This window comes from Caretta caretta, chromosome 12, assembly GCF_965140235.1.
Source record: "Caretta caretta isolate rCarCar2 chromosome 12, rCarCar1.hap1, whole genome shotgun sequence".
Taxonomy (NCBI): domain Eukaryota; kingdom Metazoa; phylum Chordata; order Testudines; family Cheloniidae; genus Caretta; species Caretta caretta.
The window spans coordinates 37,864,788-37,890,923 of NC_134217.1; the positions used below are offsets into that span (position 1 = coordinate 37,864,788).

Genomic DNA, 26,136 nt, shown 5'->3' on the forward strand with positions numbered 1-26,136 from the left:
TTATCCCACTAACGTCTAGTTTTGAATGTAACAGGGCTTCTGTTTCAGGGTTTTTCCTAAACGTTCTCTGGCTTGTTTTACATGCCAGACGAAGGCAGGCAGGGACGCTGGAAGCAAGGAGCTCTGCTGTCAATCAGCTGCCTAGCCTGAGGGATGGGAATCGTCAAGGAACATTTTATCAGATTAACAATGAAGCAAGGGCAATTTCATGTTTAATAACAATGGGACTGAACAGTCTTTGCTCACAGGATTCAAGTAAAAAAAAACAAAAAAAACACCTTTTAATCTGAGGTAAGTAATTAACTGCTAAGCAATGCCCAGAAGACAGGGTCTGGTGCTACAAAACACAGAACAACTCCTCCAGAAGTCAATGGGAGATGAGCATACTCACCACTTTGCAGGATTGAGCTTTTACTGAGGATATGCTTTTAAAAGACCCACCCTGGAGCTACGGGCAGAGATACAAACTTTACCACTGGCCCAGTCAGCTGAGGCAAGTCAAAGACCAGAATCTAGTTTCACCCTGGTCCACCAGAAATGCACCAGTCATCTTGGATTAAATAAAAAGCAGCTTTAAGGACACATCTCACGCAACAATTTTGAGCCCTGCGAGCCTGAGGCAGCTGACCCACAGCCATGCCATGACTCTCTGACTGCAGTGGAGTCTAAGAGTCTAACGCAGGGGGATCTGAATTCAGGTCCCTTATTGCCCTAGGACTGGCAGGGGGCTGGGAACGCTGCAGAGGTAGTAGCCGGAAAGGGAAGGAGAAAATGGAAACTTTGTATCATTCCTGCAACCTCCTCCTCTTGGGTGAATGGCCGGCTCTGGAAGCAGCTACGTTCACCTCTCCTGAGCCAAGACTGTGTAAAGCCAGGGTCTCTGTGAGCATAGGACCTAGGCAGGGCACAAATAGAGGAGGGAGTGGCCACCAGCCCATTGGGAACTAGGTAGACCAGTGGCCCCAACGTGGTGCCCGCGGGTGCCATGGCACCCACCGGGGCATTTATGTGCGCCTGCCTACTGAGAAGGGTGCGCTTCTGGCGAACAACCCGCCGCCGAGGAGCACGGCCGCCAGGCAACCCGCCGCCATAGCTGGTCGTCCAGCGCCCGCCACACTTTTCTGGGAACACGAATATGCTACAGCAACAGAAAAGCTGGGGACCACGGAGGCAGACCATCAAATAGCCATGGCATGACGTCTGCCTGGCTACTGAGCAGTCTCCCAAGGGAAGCGATGGAAACGCCAGACTTAAAATTGGGCTGGACAAAGCATTAGAAAAGATCTTGTGGGGAACTACCCCACCCTGGCCAAGGAATGGACTAGGTGGGACCTGATAGAGACTAAAAAGATCGGTCCTCCATGGAAATCAGGATAAGTGTGCACAGTACTGGGTTTACAATGGTGCCACAGGGGCCCGTCAGTCGGCCAGGCGCTGCACTTCACTTGCACTGCCAGCCCAGGGGCAATAGAGGCAAGGGGTGGGGGCCACATGGGGTGCAAGGTCACATGCCACTCCCACCCCCCAATTTCTGTGAACGCAGAGCTGCACAGCCTGGCTGAAAAGAGAAGGTGCTGCCCAGCTCCCTGGACTGCAGCCGGACACCACCCTCTGGGTCCTAGTGCTGGGGGCCATCCTTCTTTTTCTCCAGGAACTCCTCACTTAACGCTGTAGTTCTGTTCCTGAAAAATGCGACGTCAAGTGAAATGATGTTAAGCGAATCCAATTTCCCCATAAGAATGAATGTAAATGGGGCGGGGGGGTTAGGTCCAGGGACAAAGGGTTTTTGCCATACAGTCCAGTGCTATGGTTGGGAGGGGCCCCCGCCTCACCCCACACAGGCACAGCCCACTGGCCCTGGAGACAATGAGGCAGGCAAGGCGGCTGAAGGTGCTGTAGGCTCGAAGCATATTGCGCAGCAGCTTCCCCTACTCTGCAAGCACCAGGGGTGGGGAGCTCAACCTTCGGCCCGCCCACTCCACCCCTTCCCCCAAACCCCCACCCTTAACCCACCTCTTCTTCCCCCCATCCTCCCCTTTTACTCCACGTCCTCGTTCCTGCCCCCTCCCTCCTGCCCACGGCAATCAGCTGGCTTGCAACGTTCAGGGAGCAGGAGGATGTGGGAGGAGCGAGGACGCAGTGCGCAGGCTCCCCCTCCCTCCGCTGTCTTCTGCCCGCGGCAATCAACTGGCTTGCGGCGTTCAGGAGGCAGGAGAGGGAGGGGGAGCCTGCGCGCCATGTCCTGGCTCCTCCCTCCTGAACGCCGCAAGCCAGCTGATTGCTGTGGGCAGGAGGCAGGGGAAAGAGGGGGAGCCTGCACGCCATGTCCTCGCTCCTCCCTCGTGAACGCCGCAAGCCCGCTGATTGCTGCAGGCAGTAGGCGGGGGAAGAAGCGGGAGTACACTGATCTGCAGGGTCTGCCAGCGGGGGGGGGGGGCACTGGGGAGGACGTGGGGGGGTGTAGGGGAGCTGCCAGCTGTGGACATAGCAGGCAGCCAAACGACGTTATACCGAAGCATTGCACAACTTTAAATGGAGCATGTTCTGTAATGGAGCAGGGACGTAAGATTGAAACAACGTTAAGCAAGAGGACGTTAAGTGTGGAGTTACTGTATAACAGTGAGTGCCCGCTGTGGGGAAAGAAGGGACAGGGATGGAGAGGGGAAGGGGCATGGGACGGGGAAGAGAAGGGGACAGGGGAAGCGGGGACAGGGGAGAAGGAAGGGGGTGGGATGGGGAGGAGATGGAGCAGAGGGGAAGGGGAAGAGAAGGGGTTAGGGGGACCAGCATGCAGATCCCTTGGCAGCAGCTGGGGCTCCCCTGTTAAGCAGGCCCATCAAACCCTCACCCTGACATGCCCCACCTCCCCTGCATCTGTACCACCCCAATGAGCCCCCCCAGACACCCTCCCCACTGAGTCCCAACCACCTAGACTCCCACCCAAATGAATCCCACCTCCCCTGCACCGATCCTCCTCCCCCCAACCCCGCTGAGTTCCAACCACTTTCACTTGGTCCCCCCTGCAGACTTCCCATTACCCCTGCACCTGGAACCTCCCTTTCCATCCAGATCCCCCACTGAGCTGCCTGCACCCAGATTGCCCCACACAGAACCCTCTTACCCCCCTTCCGGATCCCCCCACACTAAGTCCCTCTGCACTTGGATCCTGCTGCCAGGTTGACCCTCCCTGCCCACATCTGGTGTGCCTGGTGCAAAAGGGGCAGGGCCCCAGGGTGTTTCTGTGGCAGGCATGGGCCTTGTGCTGTATCAGGGTCAGGTTCAGCCTCACTGCCAAGTCCCTGCCCCAAGAGGGCGGGGGAGGCTGCAGGATATTCTCCCACTTCCATGCAGCCAGTGGCCTGTACTCCCCACTGCCATGGTGGAGCATTCACATTTACTTATTGTAAAAAAAAAAAAAAAAAAAAAAAAAAGGCAGAATTTTAAAATATTATGCACAGAATTTGATGCAGAATTCCCTCAGGAATATGGGGCACTGTACAGATGTGATGGTGGGACTGTGAAGGGGGTTCTGGACAATAGGGGATCTGTGGCTGGGGAAGCTGGGCAGGGGGTATGGTGTGCAGGGTGCTGTGCAGTTGTGGTGGGAGGTTAGCGAGAGGGGTCTCTGGGCAGGGGGGTGCTGGGCATAGCAGGTCCGTGGGCATTGGGCATAGGGATCTGCAGGGGAAGTCTCTGGGTGAGGGAACGCTGGGCATAAGGGCAGGGTGACAATGTGGAAGGGGCATGCTGGCAGATCAGGGCTGAGCGGGCCAGTGTGCGTCTAGAAGTTGTGGGTTTGTAAACAGTGCCCTTGGGCTGGGCTGAGTGGGGCCACTCCCACTGTGCTGTGCCTCATTGCCGCCAGCCGGCCCCTCGCTCTGCAGACCACCCCCCATCACATGCCCCATTTCCCCAATGGGAGCCCACAAATATATTTGGCGCAGGGCCCACAAAAAGTTAATCCGGCCCTGAGTTTGCATGACCTGTATATACCTTGGGTGGACTCCTGTCCATGGAGGTTAAACCAGGCAATAGCTGACAAAGGATCATTATAGAACTATGTTGTTCCCTTGTCCATTACTGGGAGAAGGGCCTCCTAGATTAGAAAAAGAAAAGGAGTACTCGTGGCACCTTAGAGACTAACCAATTTATTTGAGCATGAGCTTTCGTGAGCTACAGCTCACTTCATCGGATGCATACGGTGGAAAATACAGAAGATGGTTTTATACACACAGACCATGAAAAAATGGGTGTTTATCACTACAAAAGGATTTGTTTATCACTACCTGGATTTGTGCTGGAAATGTCCCACCTTGATTATCATACACATTGTAAGTAGAGTGATCACTTTAGATAAGCTATTACCAGCAGGAGAGTGGGGTGGGGGGTGAGAAAACCTTTTGTAGTGATAAACACCCATTTTTTCATGGTCTGTGTGTATAAAAACATTATCTGTATTTTCCACAGTACGCATCCGATGAAGTGAGCTGCAGCTCACGAAAGCTTATGCTCAGATAAATTGGTGCGTCTCTAAGGTGCCACAAGTACTCCTTTTCTTTTTGCGAATACAGACTAACACGGCTGCTACTCTGACACCTAGACTGGAAAGCGTTTGCAGTTTCTGAGGCGAGCATTCCCCGGTCAAATCTCAGCAGGTTGCGATGCAAAGAGGAGCTGCAGGCCAGGACAGAACGTGAGTAAAGGCCACATACTGAGCAGCAGCTGCCGAACACACCTAATCAGGGCCATGGGCAAAGGAGAGACACAACAGGCTTTATCAGAACAAAGAGAACCCCAGAAGGGCGATCTCTCCTTGGGAGATATGCCAGGGGTCTTTTAACAGTAGCGCAATTCAGATGACAATCAGACTGTGCCCTGGATTGTCGAATTCACACTTGGCCACAGTGATATGAGCATCTGTGATCTTTAGACTCAGTGACAGCAGCACACTGTATCTGGGAAGAGAAAACTGACTCAGAAATAGCTCAACACTTGATTCAAAACAGAGCTGCCACCCTGCTATTAACACAGGTTGGCAAATGCACACCCCAGTCCTTTGCTCATTACTTTGGCTCCCTGCTGAACACTGGGTTCAGTTCTCATCTTCAAAGCACACGGTGGGGCTGACTTGAGCTGTCTAAACACGACAGCCTCTCGACACCCCCACAAGCACCATCTCCCTCCACATCTGTCTTATGGAAGCTGTCAGAGACCCACCACAGTGCGCTCTATGCAGTCTCCAACACTCAGTGCCTAAGAAACAGTCAACCTCAAGGGTGAGGTTGGAGAGAGCTCTGTCATCAGCTAGCCCAACGAGCGCAGAATTCTCTTTCCTGGGGGATCGGAATGATCATGAATCTAGCCACTGTCAAGCAAAAGGCAAAAACTCCCTTTCAAGCCTTCCTACCACAAGACAAACAATCCCACAATGGAGGGACTGAAGGGAGAGAAGACAGAGATCCTCATTACAGTAGCTTTTGTAAGCCCACAATGATGAGCATGGTATAAATGCCCTAGACTTAAAATGAAAAAAGGATCAGATCAGAATGACAAGACAGGAAAAAAGAAAAGGAGTACTTGTGGCACCTTAGAGACTAACCAATTTATTTGAGCATGAGCTTTCGTGAGCCACAGCTTCACGAAAGCTCATGCTCAAATAAATTGGTTAGTCTCTAAGGTGCCACAAGTACTCCTTTTCTTTTTGCGAATACAGACTAACACGGCTGTTCCTCTAAGACAGGAAAAGTTACCTTCTTTTATATAGTAATTTTGTTGGTCTGAAGTTAATATCCGCTGTATTAATTCTGTTGTGATGAAGCCAAATAGTTCCATCTTTTAACAGCTCTTCACCACAAAAATTCACGTACCTTTTGTCGGCCAGGCATGCACGATATCACACAGACAAATGCCACTGCAAGGAATGTTTGGCTTTGGTGGAGTTATCACTTGTGCTCCGGGAGGAAATAGGTCACTTCCTGCCATGCAAATGAAAGCAGTTCTCTTTCTCCTTCCTTCAAGTGTTCCCTCCCTGCACATATGTTTTTGGCTTGCAGGCTCTCTGGGTCACAGTCCATATCTACTGGTGTATTCACACAGCACCAAGCCCAAAGAGTCCTCCATCCCAACTGGGGTCAGTGGATGCTACCGTAACATCAATGTTACAGAATGATTTCATACTATACTGGTCAAACACATGTCCCTGAAACGAATAACCTCCACACAATGGGAAAGATCTAACCTTCGCCAGAGTTTATAGGCTGTTACTTTTACAATCAGCTATAAAGATAAAGATCAGCATCCGATGAAGGAAAGCTTATGCTCAAATAAACTGGTTAGTCTCTAAGGTGCCACAAGTACTCCTTTTCTTTTTAGCTATAAAGAGGCAACTCACTCAACAAAGAGAAAAGAGCAAATGCCACAGGAGAGGGATGCCTATTAACAGACACTGCTCAGCTCATTAACAGAAGAGAACAGCTGATGACTCCATAGAATGCAGCAGCTCAGACAGATGCTAAAAAGAACTCGGCAAGATCCCAGTGGTGCATTCAGGGCAGAAAGGTTGCTTTCTCTACACGCACAAGGTTACATCTTTGCTAATTCTGTTCACCTCTTCTCACCAGCCTGACACTTTCTGTAAGTGTGAAGTTCACATGAATCATGATCAGCTGGCTTTGCTCCTGCCTTTGCTGCCTGAAGTCTATGTCAGCAAGAAGGGGAACTTGCCAATGCTTTAACCACACCGACGGCAGGCACTGGATCAATGACTGTCGGGGTCACGATGAACTCCTCACTACACGTGTACATGCAAACTGTTGCAGGCTTTCTTGCATCTCCAACTGGCAGGAGACTGTCTCAGATGAGAGGACTGAGGCACCATGATCCAGTGTCTCTCTACCTCCAGATAAGAGTACTGCAAACCTCTTTCAGCGTGCAGCCATCACAGAGCAGCTGAAGTCACTGGAGAGCGCGGAAGCAATGATGGGCCAATGCAAACACTTCATACCCGCCCTCAGTGACACACCCCTGACTCCCTGCTTGCTTCAGAAATGAACTCAATGGCTTGGCCTTCGAATCCTTGTTAATGAGACAGTAAGCTCTTTAGGGCAGGGAATTTTTGTTCTGTGTTTGTACAGCACCTAGCACAAAGGGTGCCTGGCCCATGGCCAGGCTTCTAAGCGTTAGTGCCATACAAATACACTACAACTGGTCCTACCCTGTTAAGTCCTTACAATGGGACCTGGCTACTCAGAGACTCTCTCAACCTCCCCAACCACCATACACCATTGGGACAATCCTGTGGAGAGCAGAGATCCAGGTGTAGACCACCAGATACCTGGAGCACAGCCTCTGCGAGTGGACCCCTGTAGTGGAATTCCTCCCCAGACTTGATTGCGTTCAGCTGCACACAGTCTAACCACAGGAATGATGGTCATCAAAAGAACATTGCACATGCACATCCCTGAAGCTCCGGGAAACAGACAAAAGCACACCCTTTCATGGACTGTACCGAGCCCAATAATCTGTGTTGGGCTAAAGTGTATCTTCCAGAAAGACATCCAGATCTTGGTCTGAAGACACCAAGAGATGGAAAATTCACCACCTCCCTTGCTAGTTTGTTCCCTTGGTCTATCACCCTCCCTGCTAAAAAACTGGACCTAATTTCTAATTTGAATTTGGCTGACTTCATGCCATTGATTCTTGTTCTGCCCTTCTCTGCTAGATTAAACATCCCTTTAGTTTAGTACCTGGTATCTTCTTTCAATGAAGGTACTTATATACTGTAATCAACTCTTCACTGGAACCTTTATATTCCCTCTTCCCCCATATGCATTGTTCCATGCTAAGGTCTGATCCTGGCAAGCTGCTTTGTACGTGGGCAGAAATCTGTGGAGTGGCCTGGAGGACTGGAACCTACTGAAATATCCTCAGCAAGAGATTTCAATTGCAGTTTTCATTCCAGGTAACCCAACTCCCGTAAGTATCAAACACCTCTTCGCACAACTTTCTCTGAACCTTTAGCCTCTTCTGGCAGTTCACAAGGGTTATTTGTCCTGTCTACTGAACTGCCCATCTCGGAGGACAGCCAGCAGATGTGTGCAGCACATGGTGTCATCTGCAATTCATCTGCGTACGTTTAAAAGTCTACACACCAATAACCCCTCCACATAAACAGTTTACAGGGATCACTTTTGCTTCCCAGCTAACCTTGAACAGAGCACCATGAATAATTCAAAATACAACTGTGAAAAACAACAAACAAAGTGAATGTATGATGCATTTCCTGCTTTTTTCATTGCTTGTTCAGTGACACATTGCAAATTGCAGTTAACTTGCAATGAACGTCCCAGCTATTGCAGAGAAGTAACTAATGCTGTATGATTAGCCCCCCCTGCAGAACTGCAGCCAGGGCTAACAGCATTATGGACCAGTGGCTAGGCTACCAGTTTTGAACTTGGAAGACTCTGCCTGTGACTCCCGTGTGATGGCAGAATGGGTACACGTTTTAGAAGCTCTTTGGGGACAGGGACGATCAATATTTGTGAGGGGCCTATCCAGCACGCTGCTAGCACTAAACAAATACTAACCGCATCAACCAATTTGCAATGCTCCAGGATAGCTCAGAATTCCACTAGCTTGACTGTGCTGTGGCAAACCTGCATCTTTAGGCGGAGCATTAACGGACAATGCAGCAGATGCAAGGTCTACAGACTAATCTCTGCACAGCCTCCAGCGCAGGGCTTTCAGAAGAAATTATCCAGTGAAACAATGGGAACTTTATTTCTCTGACAGTTAGTGATCTTTAATGCTTTCAACACAAGGCAAGCTGCGGATTCACGATCAGGAGCCAAGGACCCACCTGGTCTTGGTCCGGAAAGGTTTTGTTCTAACAAATAGAGGGTTGTTTTTTTCCTGCAGCGCAAACAGCAAGATACGTCCAACGGTGCAAAGGCACAGAAGAAAACGCGATAACCACCATTAGCTGGCGAAGGGTTGGATGAGGCTTGCTCGGCAGAGCTTGCTACTGCATCTTACTTACATACCCGCCTCCTCTGTTCTTAAATTTGCCCTGCAGCTCTAGATGGGCTGCCACAGTTACTTTTCAGTCCTGCTGGGAGTGCTGATCTCATTCAAAGGGTGACAGGCTGCAACAATGCATTCCAACCATTGGATGGTCTAGTTACTAGGCTAGGATTTGAGCCAGTGACAACACACGGGGGGGGGGGGATTAACAAAGCTGCTACTCCAAGCGCCTACACTTATCTTTTCTTTTTTTAATTCAAGCGTCACAGCTCTTGCGTATAATGTATTTTTTAAATAAATTTTATAACGGTTTGATATCAGTCTGTTTCCCTGCAATAAGGGGGTGGGAATTAACTTGATGAAAACCTCTCTCTCAGCAATGCCTCAGGGCATGCAAACCTAATCCAAAGAACATAATTTGATGCGGTTTCTGTATCAAAGGAAAGCTCCAGCCTCTGCACAGGAACAGCAATGCTGCAAATTACAGGCCAAGGTAACAGACAGTCAAACTGGGTTACATGCTTACGGTCAGACTATGTGTATTTGAATAGCAAAACATCTTAACCCGCACATCCTTCAACCTCCGAGACTTTTATTAGTCTTATATTGAGGGGTCTGGGAACCTTTCCACTATCCATCACAAGTTCAAATACAAACTAGGTTAGTACCAGTTAAAAAGTCTTTACCATCTAATGGCTATTTGCTGGCCTGGGAGATATAAATTGGTGGGATTCAACACAGAAGTCGCTGTCACAAATGCCAGTATTGCCATCAACACCATTCCTGGCATGGAAAGTGAATTATCCAAGTTCAGGTTGAAGGGGCAGCCTGAGGGAGGTTTGCACTGTCCTTGCTGCATCTGTTCTGTGCAGGAGGAAACGAATTCAGATTCCAGAGCTGCCAAACAGGCTAGCAATGTCACTTGGTTTTAAAGTATTTACTTTGAGGAAGAGGAAGAAAAATCTTGGTAAACAATTTAATCTGCCTGTCCCTTGGCATCTGTAGCAATGTCAGCCCAGCAGAATTACTCTGACAGGTCTCTCTGTTGGTTTCATAGACAAGAAAAAAGAAACCATGTCATGCAAGATTTTGCACAGCGTGAAACTTGACTGGCCAAACCACTATACTGCTACAAGAACAAACCGGTTTTTCTTCAGCAAATCTCTCACTTCTCTTCAACAAGATCTGGTGCTGGCATTCCTGTCACTTCCTTCTTCTGGGGGAGATACGCAATAGGCATTAAGAAAAGGAGTACTTTTGGCACCTTAGAGACTAACAAATTTATTTGAAAATAAGCTTGCTGATACACCGCACCCTGCACGATTTAAAGCTTCCCTTTCCCTGCATGACACAATTGGCTTTCAAAAACAAGACTCGGGATCTTGCTTTAAAGCTTCACATGCCCGATTAAATAACATTTCCAAATTAACAAGGCCACATTCATCCCTAGGGTAAGCTCCATTGGCTGCAAGGGAGTTTAAACCAGACAGTGGACCAAATGCATCTTTACGAGCATGCCATGCCCACCATCAAATAGGTTTGTTATGAATTAAAAAGATGAGGGGCATACTGCCCAGTGGCGAGGGCACAAGGCTAGGATTTGAGTAACCTGCGTTGTATTCCCAGCTGCCAGCCACCTACCGCGAGACAACGGGCAAGCCACTTCACCACTTTCCGCCCCCCCCTTTGCCCTGCCAATCTTTGCCCGTCCCATCTATTTAGAGCAGAGGTGGGCAAACTATGGCCCGTGGGCCACATCCACCTCCTGCCCGGCCCCTGAGCTCCTGACCTGGGAGGCTAGCCCCCGGCCTCTCCCCCCGCAGCCTCAGCACTCCATGCTGCCGGTGTAGTATATTAAACTGCTCCGTGTAGGAAGGTGCTACTGGTAGCAGTTACGGAGAGCGATTTACTACACTGCACTGGTGCAATGCTCTGGGCAGCTGGGCAACGCTCTGGCCACCGGTGCTCTGTGCTGCACGGTAAGGGGGCAGGGAGGGTTGGATAGAGGGCAGGGGAGTTCAGGGTGGTGGTCAGGGGTGTGAATGGGGTCGGGGCGGTCAGAGGGTGGGGAACAGGGGGGTTGGGTGGGGGCAGTGGTCCCGGGGGGGGGGGGGTCAGGAAGGAGAGTTGGGTTGGATGGGGCGGCGGGGAAGATGGATGGGGCAGTGGTCCCGCGGAGGGGTGCGGCCGTCAGGGGGCGAGACGCAAGGAGGGGTGGGGACACAGGCCCAGCCTCCCCTAACCGGCCCTCCATACAATTTCCGAAACCCAATGTGGCCCTCAGGCCAAAAAGTTTGCCTGTCCCTGATTTAGAGCGTAACCTCTTTGGGACAGCAACCCTCTATCACAGGGGTGGCCAAACCGCTGCTCGTGGCTCTTTTGCAGTTGAAGTGCAGCTTGGGGGGCTCCCCCTCCATCCTCCACCTACCACACTGCGGGGGAAAGCTCAGGGCTTCTATCCTGCAGTGGAGTGATGAGGCTACGGGGCTTCTGCCAGAGATGACTGGTGCCTGCTGGGGGGGTTGATTTAAAGCTCCCCCACCGTTTGAGTCATGCCCCCCCTCTTATCCTCAGTGGTCCCTCCCTGTAACTCGCAGGTGTTAGCTGGGAGCTGAAGGGAGGGGCTGCTGCTTTAGCTCCAAGGGGAGAGGCAACAGCAAAAGCAGTGGGCCTCCCTGTAGCTCCCAACTGTTTGCTGTCATGCAGGGAAGCGGCCCTGCGGCACCATGTGACTGAGCGGGGCCAGCAAACCCCGGCAGAAATCTGGGCGAGGGGTACCCGCCCCCCCACCCCACACACGTCGCCACTGGCTTCTGCCTAGCGGGGAAGGAGGTCTCAGGGCTTCAGCCCCGACAGACGCACCTTACACAGCTGAAGCCCCGAGTCCCGGCAGGCACACTCCAGCTCTCCAACTTCTGAAGATCGTCGTGTGTGGCTCAGAGGGCCAATAAGTTTGGCCACCCTTGGTCTATGGTGTCATTTCACATCATCCAGCACAAGGGTGCCCCAATCACTGTTGGGGACAACCAGTGGTCTATTAGCAGAGAATTGATAAAGTACTGGGCTCAGCATGAAGCAAAGGACCTTTCAGTAGAGGGAAATAAGAGAAAGGATGCAGCAATGTGTATAAACAACTAAAACAGAAGCCAAAAGGAATTGCTTTTCTTCAGATTAGTAGCTCCAAAGCGACTACACTTCTCTTAGGGGAAAAAAAAAACACCCTAGCTGCACTCCTGCTTTACTCATTTTAACAATCTATTATTAATGCCCTTGTCTCTAATGAACCATGCTGCGGCACTCAGATTTAATATTTGAAAACCACTTGGCCCAGCAGCAAAGGGAGCAATCTCTCCAAAGAGCATTTCCTTCCAGATTTGTCAAACTCTCATAAACAAACTCAGCAGGAAGAATTGTTTTATCATCACTATTTCAAACAGGCAACAATTTTCTAAATAATTTGGGAAAGTGACTTTTTTTTTTTTGGGGGGGGCTGAGAACACTTCAGAAGAAGATGTTTCTATGTTCCCGTCACTTAGAAAAAGGTGAAATTCGCCCACACAACTAAGTGTTCAAGAGAGACTGCCCAAAGACGAGAACAACAAGAGTGCTGCAGGGCAGGATTGAAGTGCACTGGCAGAGCTGTGGGGTCCCACAGAATCATAGAATATCAGGGTTGGAAGGGACCTCAGGAGATCACCTAGTCCAACCCCCTGCTCAAAGCAGGACAAATCCCCAATTTTTGCACCAGATCCCTAAATGGCGCCCTCAAGGATTGAACTCACAACCCTGGGTTTAGCGGGCCAATGCTCAAACCACTGAGCTATCCCTCCCGCAAAGCCAGTTCCTTCAATCCAGAGCTGAACCAGCAACCTAAGGATTCCCAGGAGAATTAAGCTTTCAGTCCTCCGCTCTACCATACTGCAAGGTGATAAGTTCCCTTGGCTCCCATATAGATTCAGTAGGAGCTGAAAGTGCCGATCACCTGAGAGGAGGCACCCAGCTTCCGTAAGGATTAGCCATTATTGAAATCAAAGACCAGAATTGCAGAGATACAACAAGTGGGGACTGAGGTGCATCTGCAGAGAGAGATGAAGACTTGCATAGCTCCTGCCCATGTTATACTTGTCCGAAGCCAACAGCAGGGACCTCATTTCCATAAGTACTCATCCTGTGAGATGTTTTATAAAAACAACCTCAATACACTTCAAACAACATCAGTCTAAGTGTCTGTGACACACTGTATCTCGGGAGAACATCCTGCACCCCCATGTTCATCCTTACAATATGACTGTGTGGTATCCAATGCAAAAGTTTGTCACGTCAGGTGTCTTTGGAAGGCTCATGATGCACTGAGCATTGTTGTTATAATAATGTTATAGGGTGTAATTTCATGTATATAGTTATGAGGCTGAAAATGTGTCCTCACGGCTTAACACAAGACCGGGTAAAAACTCTCCAAGAGCAGAGGGGCAGTTCACACCTGGTCAGGGCACGTATGGGACAAAGCCAGCCCAGCCTCACAGGAACAGAGGACACTGGCCTAGCCAGCAACAAAGGATCTGTTGGACTCTTGAGTCATCCCTTCCTCCCCACCTTCCCTTGGTCACTCAGGGACTACAATGAGGTAATGTTCACCTGACACTGAAGGGGGGGGGGGGGGGCAAAGCCAAGAGGGAAGAAAGAACATGATAAAAGGGAAAGACTTTGCCATGCTCTTCCTCTCTCTTCCACCTCCATCTACAGACACCACCACCAAGCGACTGAAGTGCTGATCAAAGGGGAGAGCCTGACTGAAGGGCAACCAACCAACCTGTGGTGAGAAGCATCTAAGTTTGTAAGGGCACTGAAAGTGTTAAGATCAGCTTAGAATGAGTTTTGCTTTCATTTCATTTGACCAAATCCAACTACTTGTGCTTTGACTTATAATCACTTAAAATCTATCTTTTGTAGTTAATACATTTGTTTATTCTACCTGAAGCAGTGCATTTGGTTTGAAGCGTGTCAGAGACTCCCCTGGGGATAACAAGCCTGGTGCATATCAATTTCTTTGTTAAACTGACGAACTCATATAAGCTTGTAGCGTCCTGCGAGCATAACTGGACTCTGCAAGACGGAGGTTCCTACGGTTGTGTCTGGGACTGGAGATATTGGCCTGTGTCATTCGGTAGCATAATCCAAGCAGCTTACATGCCAGAGGCTGTGCGTGAACAGCCCAGGAGTGGGGGTTCTCACAGCAGAGCAGGCCAAGGCTGGCTCCCAGAGTCAAGGATTGGAGATGCCTAGCAGACCACTGGTCCAGATAACACCAGGGGAACGTCACAGTGTCTAAATTATTCTGACCATACACAGATAAACAGTTGCGAAATGAAGTCAAATAAACAGCAATATCCTGATGTCAGAAACATTAGTGAAACATCACTGTATTTTTTCAGATAACTCCTGTTACTCTAATTATACAGCACAGTATGTGCAAACAGCATGTCTGTACAGTTGTAACTGTATGTATCTAAAATCCACATGACAGGTCTATTTCAGAGACATTCCCCCTGGCCCTGTGAAAGCACAAGTCACAATAGAACTGTCTTGTGACACCACTGCAGGGCAAGGCAAGGCACTTTCAGGTCAGCATTCCAGAGCTTAAAAACATTCAACTAATTTGCAATTTGCCCATCTCAGTCTCCCTTAACCACTTCCAAGTAAAGGCTTAACCAAGCTGAGAAGGAAGTATTTGTTACTGTACATCATGCCTTAGGGCTTGATCCTGCAAGGTGTTCTACGGGGGAAACCTATACACCTGCACTGAGTCCCAGCGGAGTCAACAGACCTCAGTACAGGCATTCAGGGATATCTCAGATTGCAGTGCCAAGGCTTAAGATATTAAATTCTCTAGAGCAGAAGCCCTGTTTCTTTCTGAGGACAACACTTAGCAGAATGGGTCCCCAATTCGGATCGGTACTTCTGGGGGAACTGTAAAATAAAAGAACCACCAACATGCATCAGTCCCTAACAGCTGTGGAGCCTAAATCCACCCCTTCTCTCTCTTTCCCAACCAGCACAAACTGTACTCCTCTTCCCGCCCCTCCAGAACACTTCCACAAAATTCAACCCTGAAGAGCAGGCAAACTTTCCAACCAACGCTCCCTCCCCATTTCCAGTCCACACTCACAGCAGCTGCAGAACGACCTATCAGTTCAACCGCAGCATCGCTGGCACGTATTACACTATTTTAAAAAAAATGCAAGTTACAAGACTAACATGACAGCTTCTCCTGAAGTCATTTCCGCAAAATTCAGGCCTAGTCTACACTTAAGTTTTGCCACTCTAGCCAACCAGAAAGCCCCTCCGAGTGTAGATGTAGCTTAGACCTGGAAGGGGACACACACACACACAGACACACACACACACAAAAAAAAAACATCACCACAAAAAAGTGCTCTTCCTGGTATAGCTTATACCAATTACCCAAGAAAACTAAAGCTATGTCTACACTAGGAGTGCTTTGCCAGCATAGGAATCTGGCATAGTGTATCAGCAAAGCATTACCTAGTGTGGGTGTTTTTGCATTTTTGCTCGTATCACTTATTCCAGATTCCCCACACCCCCGCCCTCCAAGTGAAACACACCATACCAATAAAACTGCAGTTTTGCCAGTATATTTGCATCTACACTAGGGCTTTTTCCAGTATAAAAGTGTCATAAAAAAAGCACTTAGCCCCAGATTACTGCTAAATATTAGGGTAGTAGATTAATCGCAGTTAACTCACACAATTAACTAAAAAAAAAATTAACTGCAATTAAAAAAATGAATTGCAATTAATCGCACTGTTAAACAACAGAATACCAACTGAAATTTATTAAATATTTTGGATGTTTTTCAACATTTTAAAATATATTGATTTCTATTACAACACAGAATACAAAGTGTACAGTGCTCACTTTATATTTTTTTATTACAAATATTTGCACTGTGATAAAAATACTATTTTTCAATTCACCTCATACAAGTACTGTTGTGCAATCTCTATCATGAAAGTGTAAATTACAAATGTAGATTTTTTTTGCTATGTAATTGCACTCAAAAACAAAACAACGGAAAACTTTAGAGCCTACAAGTCCACTCAGTCCTACTTCTCGTTCAGCCAATTACTATGACAAACAAGTTTGTTTACATTGATGGGAGATAATGCTGCCTGCTTATTTACAATGTCACCTGAAAGTGAGAACAGGTGTTCACATGGCACTGTTGTAGCTGGCGTTGTAAGGTATTTACATACCAGATATGCTAAACATTCATATGCCCCTTCATGTTTCGGCCACCATTCCAGAGGACATGGTTCCATACTGATGATGCTTGTTAAAAAAAAATTATGCACTAAATTTGTGACTGAACTCCTTGGGGGAGAATTGTGTGTCTCCTGTTCTGTTTTACCCGCATTCTACCATAAATTTCATGTTACAGCAGTCTCAGATGATGACTCAGCACACGTTCATTTTAAGAACACTTTCACAGCAGATTTGACAAAATGCAAAGAAGATACAAATGTGAGATTTCTAAGGATAGATACAGCACTCGACCCAAGGTTTAAGAATCTGAAGTGCCTTCCAAAATCTGAGAGGGACGAGATGTGGAGCGTGCTTTCAGAACTCTAAAAAGAGCAACACTCCAATGCGGAAACTACAAAACCAGAACCACCAAAAAAGAAAATCAACCTTCTGTTGGTGGCGTCTGACTAAGATGATGAACATGCATCAATCCACTCTGTTTTGAATTGTTATCGAGCGGAACCCGTCATCAGCATGGACGCATGTATCCTGGAATGGTGGCTGAAGCATGAAAGGACATATGAAGCTTTAGCATATCTGGCACATAAATACCTTGCAACACCGGCTACAACAGTCCCATAAGAACACCTGTTCTCACTTTCAGGTGATATTGTAAACACGAAGCTGGCAGCATCATCTCCTGCAAATTGGAACACAGTTTGTTTGTCTGAGTGATTGACTGAATCGTAGGACTGAGTGGACTTCTAGGTTCTAAAGTTTTACACTGTTTTATTTTTGAATGCAGTTATTTTTTGTACATAATTCTACATTTGTAAGTTCAACTTTCATTACAAAGATTGCACTACAGTACTTGTATGAGCTGAATTGAAATATACTATTTCTTTTGTTTTTTACAGTGCAAATATTTGTAATCAAAAACAAATATAAAGTGAGCACTGTAAACTTTGCGTTCTGTGTTGTAACTGAAATCAATATACTTGAAAATGTAGAAAACATCAAAAAATATTTAAATGGTATTCTATTATTGTTTAATTGCGCAATTGATTTTTTTGCTACTACTAAATATCTAAGAACTACAAGTTGTAGCGTCTGGGATCCTCCCTTTACCGCCGCCTACAGAAAGTTGTCAGAGCATGGAACTAACAGAGAGAAGATCCGATCATCTGGACAGTCAGAGGCACTTTGTAGGAATTAACAGTAATTAGGAATGAAAGGTCTTTGTGAAAACAAAGCCACAGTTGTGCGGTGCCAAAAGGCTAGTTATGGCTAATTTATTTTTTTAGAAAGCTTCTTAGCTAAAAATAAATTGAATTTCACTGTGCTAAACCTGGAAACTCTTTGTCAAGGTTCCTTCCCCACTCTGAACTCTAGGATACAGATGTGGGGACCTGCATGAAAGACCCCCTAAGCTTATTCTTACCAGCTTAGGTTAAAAACTTTCCCAAGGTATAAACTTTGCCTTGTCCTTGAACCCTATGCTGCCACCACCAAGAGTATTAAACAAAGAACAGGGAAAGAGACCACCTGGAGACGTCTTCCCGCAAAATATCCCCCCAAGCCCTAAACCCCCTTTCCTGGAGAAGGCTTGATAAAAATCCTCACCAATTTCTACAGGTGAACACAGACCCAAACCCTTGGATCTTAAGAACAATGAAAAATCAATCAGGTTCTTAAAAGAAGAATTTTAATTAAAGAAAAGGTAAAAGAGTCACCTCTGTAAAATCAGGATGGTAAATACCTTACAGGGCAGTCAGCTTCAAAACACAGAGAATCCCTCTAGGCAAAACCTTAAGTTACAAAAAGACACAAAAACAGGAATATACATTCCATTCAGCACAGCTTATTTTACCAGCCATTAAACAAAACGAAATCTAATGCATTTCTGGCTAGATTACTTACTAACTAACAGAAGTTCTGAGACTGCATTCCTGATCTGTTCCTGGCAAAAGCATCAAGCGGACAGACAAACCCTTTGTTCCCCCCCACCCCCCACTCCCAATTTGAAAGTATCTTGTCTCCTCACTGGTCATTTTGGTCAGGTGCCAGCGAGGTTATCTTAGCTTCTTAACCCTTTACAAGTGAAAGGGTTTTGCCTCTGGCCAGGAGGGATTTTTATAGCACTGTATACAGAAAGGTGGTTACCCTTCCCTTTATTTTTATGACACTCTTAAATATGAATCTGCCTCCAGTCTGGGTCTATTACATGAAGATCCAGTGGCACAGTGGACTTTACTGTATCAAATCAAGCACTGATTCATATGAGGAAACCCCATGCAAGTCCCCCCTAGAAAAGAGCACACAGCTAAAGGTGTGTCTACATTGCAACTGGGATTGTGGCTCTCAGGGTGGGAAGACAGAACCCAACTGAGGCGCAAGTGAACATGCTAAAACGAGCAATGTGGATGTGGCAGCGTAGGCTCTCAAGCCCACCCAACTGCCGGGATCGGAGCTCAAGTGAGCTAGCCAGAGTCTCCACTGGAGCCACGAGGCCCACGCTATTTTTAGCGCACTGGCTCAAGCCCTACTGGTGCAAGTCTGTCCATCTGGGCTGGGAGAGTCACCCCTAGCTGCCACGCAAACATCCCCTAAGGGTACACCGACCTTGCATTCAAACCTTGTTTGGATTCAGCACTTGTACCCACCATTCAATTGCTTTAGTGCTGGTAGTCACTGGGGAAACCCACTTTCTGTGGCTTGCTACCCAGGAAGAAACCTCTCTCTGTAACGGAAGCGTCTAGCTATGAGCAGCACCCGTTTCCATTGGGCTCTGTAATATTCTATGCCATGTTAGACCCCCACCTCCGTTCCAGGGGACAGTCACCTCCAGCGCAGCTAACCGGGTGGAGAAGTGTGAAGAAATGCAGAGACCCACAAGGTCCAGCTCCTGCTTTCCTAAGGTTTGCCTAGACAACTACAGGGCATGTCACCTGCACCCAGTGCCCCGCTCTCCCCAGCCGCAAGGGACTGGAAGCTACACACCTCTCTGGTTCCAACTGCAAGTGGGCCCTGCCCGAACCCGTCCTGCCTCCCCGCCTCCCCGCAAGTCATGCCAGAGCAGGGACAAGGGGGCCACACCCCCACCTCCCCCCGGGACACGCCTCCTACAGCTCCCGTCTGCCCCGCGGGGATGAGGGGGCCAGACCCCCGGGGTCCCCTGCCCATCACCTCCCTCTCGCATGATGCCGTCACCGGAGAGCCACCGCACAGCCACCGGCATCGTGCAAAGGGCTCCCACTGCCGGGGCCCGGCACACGCCCCGACACCGGTGTCCAAGGTGCCTGCCCGGGGGGGGAACCCCTGAAAATCCTCCCCACAGCCCGCTGCCGCCCCCCCGTGCACAGCTCCCCCCCCGTGCACAGCGCCCCGGGCTCCCCACTGTGCACAGCACCCCCCCGTACCTCCCCCCGTGCACAGCGCCCCCCCCGTGCACAGCGCCCCGGGCTCCCCACTGTGCACAGCACCCCCCCGTACCTCCCCCCGTGCACAGCGCCCCCCCCGTGCACAGCGCCCCGGGCTCCCCACTGTGCACAGCGCCCCCCCCGTGCACAGCACCCCCCGCCCCCCCCGTGCACAGCGCCCCGGGCTCCCCACTGTGCACAGCGCCCCCCCATACCTCCCCCCATGCACAGCGCCCCCCGCCCCCCCGTGCACAGCTCCCCCCCCCGTGCACAGCGCCCCGGGCTCCCCACTGTGCACAGCGCCCCCCCCGTACCTCCCCCCGTGCACAGCGGCCCCCCCCGGGCTCCCCCGCCCTCCCCCGTGCACAGCGCCCCCCCGTACCTCCCCCCGTGCACAGCGCCCCGGGCTCCCCCGCCCCCCCCGTGCACAGCGCCCCGGGCTCCCCACTGTGCACAGCACCCCCCCGTACCTCCCCCCGTGCACAGCGCCCCCCCCGTGCACAGCGCCCCGGGCTCCCCACTGTGCACAGCACCCCCCCGTGCACAGCGCCCCCGAGGTCCCTGCGCCCCCCGCACTCACGCAGCCGCCTGGGCCCGGCCTCCGCGCCCCGCTCGCAGCGCCAGCACCGCGCAGACTCCGAGCCCGGGGCCGCAGGCGGCGAACCTGCCGCCACGTGAGATGGGCGGGGCGGGGGGCGCGCCCAGCTGGGGGGCGGGGCTTCCCCATGGGGGGCGGGGCTTCGGCTTCCCTGGCCTGCCCCCGGACGAGCTCGGCCGGCGCCGCCTGCAGTCCCCCTGCGCAGGGTGCACCCCCCCCAACCCAGCTCTGCCCCACAGGCTCCCCCACCCCCGCCCCACAGCGCCCCACGGGCTTCCCCGACCCCGTCTCAGCCCTGCCTCGCCCCACGGCTCCCCCCACCCCCGCCCCACAGCGCCCCACGGGCTCCCCCGACCCCATCTCAGCCCTGCCTCGCCCCACGGCTCCCCCCACCCCCGCCCCACAGCGCCCCACGGGCTCCCCCGACCCCATCTCAGCCCTGCCCTGCAGTGCCCCAGGGGCTCCCCTACTGCCCTGCAGCACTACAGTACTTCCCTGCTTCCCTCCCCTCTCTGCCCCCACATCAGACCCCCACTGATTACAAACACTGGTCTCCCCGCTCAGCTCCCTGCTGTAGCTTTATCCACACCCCCTTCCCCTGTCTCACTGGTTGGGGCCTGTGCTGCAACGTTACAGGCCTTCCCCTGCTCAGTTATAGAGTTTAGCTTCACTGGTTTATTGAAAATCTAGATTCAGGTGAAGTAAGATCAACATGCCACGCTCCCTCCTCTTTTCTGTAATTCAGTAGACCTTGCTGTAGCTTTTAAAGTGAGATAAGCAAAGGCCATTGGCACTGGAGAACTAGGAACAGGTTGTTCTGAGCTTTATTTAATTTATTAAGAACTTCTTTAGCTGATTCTGCTCAGAAAAGTGCTTCTTGCTTTTCCAAACAAACCCAGGCTTTTCTAGTTGGTCCCTGTGCTTAGAGAGAGCAGCGTTCCGAGAGTTCAGCCTGACAACTTGTTCATTAGTGGATCGCAGATGTGGTCCCTAGAATTTCTTCTTCCCTGTGTAGTAAACTTTTTTCTAAAGGTGCACTATTTTAATTAAGGGATGGCTGGCTGATTAAAAAGCAGAGAACTAAAGTTCCTTACCCAGCATTAATAATACCTGAGATGATTAGAATTTTATTGAAACCACTATTTTTTTGTGTAGATTGCAAACTTGTCTTTAAAAAAAAGAAAAGCAGGATGCATGCCTACGGGGCATTATGTAAATAAATATCTAATTTACTGTCCCACCATCTCCCAAATGGGGGTAGGGCACTACTCTTCCTACTGCATTCATCTTGGACACTAAAAATAGATGTCAGTTTCACCTTCTGGATCTGGTGGTCTAATAGCTCAGTGTAATGTTTGGGTTGCAAGCACACTGGGGGAAATCTAAACCACCAAAAAACATTTCATGGAAACATTTTTGGTAATTAGATTTTGTAAGAGCTCTTATATCAGCTACATTTTAGAGCTAAATTACCTTCCAATGTCCATTTAAAGTATTGAACATAGCGTGACGTATTTGTGCAGTTTTACTCCTGTGAAAGCTATTCTGGTTTAGTCAGCTTGCTCTCTCTATGCAGCTGGATACATTTGATTATATCATTTCTCCTTTGAATCGGTAAACCTTAAGACCAAGTCTGCAGAAGATATGTACAGCAGTGCTCAACCCGCCCCATTTTCTGAATCCTCTACATTGGCAGTTTGTAGAGAGAGCTAAAGGCAGATCCCACAGCTCCTGTTTTGATTTACCAGTATGGGTTTTGATGTTTATAAGCCAACAGAAATGGCGATGAAGCAATTCAGCATACAGCCCTAGGCACATTCGTCTTGCTTAAGGTCTCTACCACATAGCGTTCTCTGTATTTTAGGAGTGCAATAATAAATATATTGCACATGCAGGAAAGATTAGACTAAGCCTGTGTCTATAATCCTGTAATTCCATCCTGCTGATCAGAGTCTGACACTCATTTTCTGGCCGTAAAATGGAAAGCTGTAAAATGGAATTGCCCAAGAATTGATGTCTACCACCCCACCCATGGCATTAAAAAAAAAATATCCACCCCAGTAACTGGCCTGTGTACTAACCCAAACACTAACCCAGGTATGACACTTCTTGGAATACCCAGAAGTGTGAGTCACCTTGTTACCAGCTGCCTTCAACATGAGGGAGGCTGGCCTGTACCAGCTGGTTGTTAGCTCCCTAATTCAACCAGCCCATCCACCTCTTCAAACACTCTCCTCTGGGCTATGCCATCCCTGCCTTGCAGCTTGACAATAGATGCGCCCCAGCTCTCAAGTCCCTTCAAAAAGAATGCCCCTGTGGTGTCCAACTCCTGATCACTGGATACCCACAGAAATCCCACATCCTCTTGTTCCCAAAGAAGCAGTCTCCCGCAGTTTACCAGTTTCACCTTAGCCCACCACGCCTGGATCGCGCACAGTGCCCAAGTTCAATGATAGTAAAACAAAACAAAATGTATTTAAGAAAGAGCAGAGATTCAAATCAGAACAAGCGTGAGTGACGGAAACAAATCGTTACATTCCAAACAAAGTAATTCAATGCAAATTAGGGCCTACACTTAATAATAGTTACCTTTCTGAGCTAATAAAGTGGATTCTCACCCCCAAAATTCAATCTTTTGCAGCACCTGGTAGCCCCAAGGAGCCAGGACACCAGTTGTTCATGAAGCATCCCACCCATCCAGGTACCTCCTCAATGAATGAATGCAGAGTGTCTTTCTCCATGCTTCAGAGTAACAGCCGTGTTAGTCTGTATTCGCAAAAAGAAAAGGAGGACTTGTGGCACCTTAGAGACTAACCAATTTATTTGAGTATAAGCTTTCGTGAGCTACAGCTCACTTCATCGGATGCATACTGTAGAAACTGCAGAAGACCACAGTATGCATCCGATGAAGTGAGCTGTAGCTCACGAAAGCTCATGCTCAAATAAATTGGTTAGTCTCTAAGGTGCCACAAGTACTCCTTTTCTTTTCTCCATGCTGTGATATACTGAATCAGTCTCATGTCTTTATTCATGGATCGGGCGCTCCCCTCGCTGTCCTGTCTTTCCGTTTCACTTCCAAGTGGTTTCAACATTTATAGTTTTTCTTTGCTGGTTTTCCACTGACTGTTCTGGGTGGGTGCAAAGGTGGACCACTGAGCAAGACATTATATTATTGGCTAAGCAGGGAGGGGCTGGCACCGAGACATACAATTCCCTGATGACTCCAAACCATAAGGGCATAATTTTCACTGTAGTTACATTATTCCTTAAATATTACCCATACACACATCTCACAATGGTTATGAGTATTGCTAAGTTACAAGCTTTCAGTAGTGACCTCACATGCTACCCTTTATGGATGACTACCACAAAAGCTCTGTATTAGGTGTCAGGAGTTTGTCAGGTCTGAGATAGGCACTGTTTGTAAAGAACAGCAAGGTCTTTGCCAGTTGACACCAATGGATTCTACAAATATACACAGTTGAACTTCAATTTTATGTGCAAACAGGTAAGTGAACCATTTTTCCAGAGGGGAGATCACCTAACAAAAGTGATGTGCATGAAGAAGAAGTCGACACCTCTTTACATTCCAATGCGTTCACTGCATTGGAAATCACTTTGCAGTGGGTTGAAGGAAGGACAAGAAGAAAGTGATGCAATGCAACATATGCACCGCAACTACTGTCATTCTGAGATATTCAACTGTATGAACTCCTCACTCTGCAATTGGTTCATAAAATAGGGGTTCTTATGATAGTAAGAAACACTCCCCGCCCAGAGGAGCTTACAATCTAACTAGAGGAGACAAAGGGTGAGGGGAAACCGAGGCACAAAGGTGAAGCACCTTTCTTGCTCATGGTGTTACAGCAGGTTATCGAGACAAGAATAGGATCCACATCTCCAGCGCCCCGAGCCAGCTGTCCATTGACTGCACTGCCTTTCTAAATTGTAAGTCAACCACCTTCCCCGAGTCTCTCTGCGTCTTATCTGTGTCTGTCTTTTACAGGTGCTCTCTTTAATTTATTCTGTGCAGGACCAGCTCCTAACAAATAATACATTGCTCAAATCTTTTCCATCTACGTGGCACATACACATTGCAGCATTTTCCAGTGTGGGGGGAAAAAACAGCAATATGAATTTAATGTTTACGTTCAGCTGCCACGTGATGTGTGATAGGAAACAGGGCCAACTTGGCACTTTTGCCCACGACTAAAAAAAATATCATCCAAGATATGATGCATGTGGGGAACAAACGTGTTATCTAGGCTTGAGCCCTTAAGAGACAAGAACAAAAGCGACTAAAGGAAACAAAGGGGACCCTCCGAAATATATAGAAATAATGACAAAGATCTCTCCCTCCATAATCACAAGAAATTAAATCTCAGTCTCATTCATTCAAGTGGTTTCCTGAGCTCTTAAATCAAGCCTCTCAACCCCCCGGGGCACTCTAGAGCTTCACTTGACCTCAGTCCCACCCTAATTTGTTTTAAATTAGCACCAGCAGGAATGGGGCTGAGCAGCCCAGCTCTAAAGAACAGAGATTTTGCTCCTACATCATGGATTAAGTGAGTCTAAGAGAGACAGATAAGATAAGACATTGCAACGTAGCCCTAATACCTTATGAACTGGAGTTGGGTAAATCACCTGAGGCAAGTAAACAGGCTGATGCAAGAGAAAGCTTCGTGCATAACTAGAGTATTAAGGGGAAAGGATCAGATTGAAAGGTCACACTGAGTCACTAGGAAAGGGTGTGTTTGCAGTGGGAAGGGGTGCAAACTTGCCCAACCATGAGCGGTCAAGACTGTCTCCACTGCCTGGACTATGGGTGGTGGTGCAGGAAAGTGATGTAGAAAAGATGAGAAGTTGGGGATGGGGGAAGGAGAGGCCAGGCAAGCCACAAAGAAAAGTTATACGGAGAGGAGGAGGAGAAGGAGGAAAGAGGGGAAGGCCAGAGGAAGAGAAAGATCAGGCGGAGATGAATTTAGAAAGAAAATCTAAACCAGATTGCCCTGTCTAGCTTGGGAGAAATAGGGGAGAACACTGGACCACAGGCTTAGTGTGATCAGAGCAGGGAGCTGGGCCCAGCCCCCTGGGACAGAAGCCACTGCTGCAGGATGAGTGTGGGGTGGGCTTGTTCTCCAAAAGACACCCACCCACAGGTCCTCCCCTTAGTTTCATGCTACTTGTGAGCATCCTTAAACTTGTCTCCACGGAAATATTTTTGGAAGGCAGGGGGCGGGGCTCAGTTCCAGATTTTGCCCCAAGCCTGCCAAAACCTCTGGGCAACCTTGGAGAACACACACGTGCACAGCACCTAGAAATGGTAAAAATACAACACTGATAGCAGATGTCCATGTAGCTTGATTCATTATCAGTCAGGAGGCAGGTTGGTTGGGGAGATGGCGCAGCTTGAGCACCCTGCTCCGTCGGAGTCTGCTTAGGCTCCTAGAAATATTTAGTTTACACGCTGCATGCTCAGACACTTACTGCGATCTAGTGTTTTGTAACACGTTAGCTAATGGTATAATAATGCTCAATACACAGGCACGGGCAGAGTCCTGATTGCATTGTTTCATAAGCCTCATCACAAGTAGTGCGCTCTCTTGTAGGCGGAAAGCTCTAGGTCCCTGTGGCACGGCTTCCTGCACAAGACCAGCATGCTATGCTCCTAGAAGCACTGAATTCATGCTGTGGGCCTCAGTCTTGGAGCACCTGTTGTTGCAACTAGAGCACAGGGAGTCTGCAAAAGCCAGTTGTTGAGGATATCGGCCTTTGTCAGGGTCGATTCTGGAATGACATTCAGCAAGGTGGCTCTGAAATCGGGGCTTTGAGACA

At 49.0% G+C, this 26,136-nt stretch overlaps 1 protein-coding gene across 3 annotated transcripts in view; it reads right to left on the reverse strand.

Moving 5' to 3' along the window:
• The window catches only part of KIAA0513 (KIAA0513 ortholog), a 91,992-nt gene extending 71,616 nt beyond the window's left edge, over positions 1-20,376 (reverse strand). The window contains exon 1 of one of the 3 annotated variants that reach the window (XM_075118456.1): positions 20,284-20,376. The gene's annotated coding sequence lies outside the window, so the exon portion shown is untranslated. Of the gene's footprint in view, positions 1-18,017; positions 18,086-20,283 lie in introns of those variants that run through there. The other 2 variants (XM_048816322.2, XM_048816323.2) reach the window with 2 other exon arrangements.
• Positions 20,377-26,136: the final 5,760 nt, after the last annotated feature.